Here is a 3,258-nt window from a genome sequence, read left to right on the forward strand (position 1 = left end):
CATTACCGGCGTCTGGTCTCGACAGCGTGACTGCTCTCAGAAGGGAGCCTGGCATAGGTGGCATTACAGGGTCTGATCTCGACGGCGTGACTGCTCTCAGAAGGGAGCCTGGCATAGGTGGCATTACAGGGGTCTGGTCTTGACAGCGTGACTGCTCTCAGAAGGGAGCCTGGCATAGGTGGCATTACAGGGGTCCAGTCTCAACAGCGTGACTGCTTTCAGAAGGGAGCCTGGCATAGGTGGCATTACCGGGGTCCAGTCTCGACAGCATGACTGCTCTCAGAAGGGAGCCTGGCATAGGTGGCATTACAGGGTCTGGTCTTGACAGCGTGACTGCTCTCAGAAGGGAGCCTGGCATAGGTGGCATTACAGGGTCTGGTCTCGAATGCGTGACTGCTCTCAGAAGGGAGCCTGGCATAGGTGGCATTACAGGGGTCCAGTCTCGACAGCGTGACTGCTCTCAGAAGGGAGCCTGGCATAGGTGGCATTACAGGGGTCCAGCCTCTACAGCGTGACTGCTCTCAGAAGGGAGCCTGGCATAGGTGGCATTACAGGGGTCCAGTCTCGACAGCGTGGCTGCTCTCAGAAGGGAGCCTGGCATAGGTGGCATTACAGGGGTCCAGTCTCGACAGCGTGACTGCTCCCAGAAGGGAGCCTGGCATAGGTGGCATTACAGGGTCTGATCTCGACGGCGTGACTGCTCTCAGAAGGGAGCCTGGCATAGGTGGCATTACAGGGGTCTGGTCTTGACAGCGTGACTGCTCTCAGAAGGGAGCCTGGCATAGGTGGCATTACAGGGGTCCAGTCTCAACAGCGTGACTGCTTTCAGAAGGGAGCCTGGCATAGGTGGCATTACCGGGGTCCAGTCTCGACAGCATGACTGCTCTCAGAAGGGAGCCTGGCATAGGTGGCATTACAGGGTCTGGTCTTGACAGCGTGACTGCTCTCAGAAGGGAGCCTGGCATAGGTGGCATTACAGGGTCTGGTCTCGAATGCGTGACTGCTCTCAGAAGGGAGCCTGGCATAGGTGGCATTACAGGGGTCCAGTCTCGACAGCGTGACTGCTCTCAGAAGGGAGCCTGGCATAGGTGGCATTACAGGGGTCCAGCCTCTACAGCGTGACTGCTCTCAGAAGGGAGCCTGGCATAGGTGGCATTACAGGGGTCCAGTCTCGACAGCGTGGCTGCTCTCAGAAGGGAGCCTGGCATAGGTGGCATTACAGGGGTCCAGTCTCGACAGCTTGACTGCTCTCAGAAGGGAGCCTGGCATAGGTGGCATTACCGGCGTCTGGTCTCGACAGCGTGACTGCTCTCAGAAGGAAGCCTGGCATAGGTGGCATTACAGGAGTCTGGTCTCGACAGCGTGACTGCTCTCAGAAGGGAGCGTGGCATAGGTGGCATTACCGGCGTCTGGTCTCGACAGCGTGACTGCTCTCAGAAGGGAGCCTGGCATAGGTGGCATTACAGGGGTCCAGTCTCAACAGCATGACTGCTCTCAGAAGGGAGCCTGGCATAGGTGGCATTACAGGGTCTGGTCTCGACGGCGTGACTGCTCTCAGAAGGAAGCCTGGTATAGGTGGCATTACCGGTGTCTGGCCTCGACAGCGTGACTGCTCTCAGAAGGGAGCCTGGCATAGGTGGCATTACAGGAGTCTGGTCTCGACAGCGTGACTGCTCTCAGAAGGGAGCCTGGCATAGGTGGCATTACAGGAGTCTGGTCTCGACAGCGTGGCTGCTCTCAGAAGGGAGCCTGGCATAGGTGGCATTACAGGAGTCTGGTCTCGACAGCGTGGCTGCTCTCAGAAGGGAGCCTGGCATAGGTGGCATTACCGGTGTCTGTTCTCGACAGCGTGACTGCTCTCAGAAGGGAGCCTGGCATAGGTGGCATTACCGTTGTCTGGTCTCGACAGCGTGACTGCTCTCAGAAGGGAGCCTGGCATAGGTGGCATTACAGGGTCTGATCTCGACGGCGTGACTGCTCTCAGAAGGGAGCCTGGCATAGGTGGCATTACAGGGGTCTGGTCTTGACAGCGTGACTGCTCTCAGAAGGGAGCCTGGCATAGGTGGCATTACAGGGGTCCAGTCTCAACAGCGTGACTGCTTTCAGAAGGGAGCCTGGCATAGGTGGCATTACCGGGATCCAGTCTCGACAGCGTGACTGCTCTCAGAAGGGAGCCTGGCATAGGTGGCATTACAGGGTCTGGTCTTGACAGCGTGACTGCTCTCAGAAGGGAGCCTGGCATAGGTGGCATTACAGGGTCTGGTCTCGATGGCGTGACTGCTCTCAGAAGGGAGCCTGGCATAGGTGGCATTACAGGGGTCCAGTCTCGACAGCGTGACTGCTCTCAGAAGGGAGCCTGGCATAGGTGGCATTACAGGGGTCCAGCCTCAACAGCGTGACTGCTCTCAGAAGGGAGCCTGGCATAGGTGGCATTACAGGGGTCCAGTCTCGACAGCGTGGCTGCTCTCAGAAGGGAGCCTGGCATAGGTGGCATTACAGGGGTCCAGTCTCGACAGCGTGACTGCTCTCAGAAGGGAGCCTGGCATAGGTGGCATTACCCGCGTCTGGTCTCGACAGCGTGACTGCTCTCAGAAGGGAGCCTGGCATAGGTGGCATTACAGGGTCTGGTCTCAATGGCGTGACTGCTCTCAGAAGTGAGCCTGGCATAGGTGGCATTACAGGGCTCCAGTCGCGACAGCGTGACTGCTCTCAGAAGGGAGCCTGGCATAGGTGGCATTACAGGAGTCCAGTCTCGACAGCGTGACTGCTCTCAGAAGGGAGCCTGGCATAGGTGGCATTACCGGCGTCTGGTCTCAACAGCGTGACTGCTCTCAGAAGGGAGCCTGGCATAGGTGGCATTACAGGGGTCCAGTCTTGACAGCGTGACAGCTCTCAGAAGGGAGCCTGGCATAGGTGGCATTACAGGGGTCCAGCCTCGACAGCATGACTGCTCTCAGAAGGGAGCCTGGCATAGGTGGCATTACCGGCGTCTGGTCTCGACAGCGTGACTGCTCTCAGAAGGGAGCCTGGCATAGGTGGCATTACCGGCGTCTGGTCTCGACAGCGTGACTGCTCTCAGAAGGGAGCCTGGCATAGGTGGCATTACAGGAGTCTGGTCTCGACAGCGTGACTGCTCTCAGAAGGGAGCCTGGCATAGGTGGCTTTACCGGCGTCTGGTCTCGACAGCGTGACTGCTCTCAGAAGGGAGCCTGGCTTAGGTGGCATTACCGGCGTCTGGTCTCGGCAGCGTGACTGCTC

This window comes from Lissotriton vulgaris, unplaced genomic scaffold (genome assembly GCF_964263255.1).
Source record: "Lissotriton vulgaris unplaced genomic scaffold, aLisVul1.2 SCAFFOLD_1707, whole genome shotgun sequence".
Classification (NCBI taxonomy): Eukaryota; Metazoa; Chordata; class Amphibia; order Caudata; family Salamandridae; genus Lissotriton; species Lissotriton vulgaris.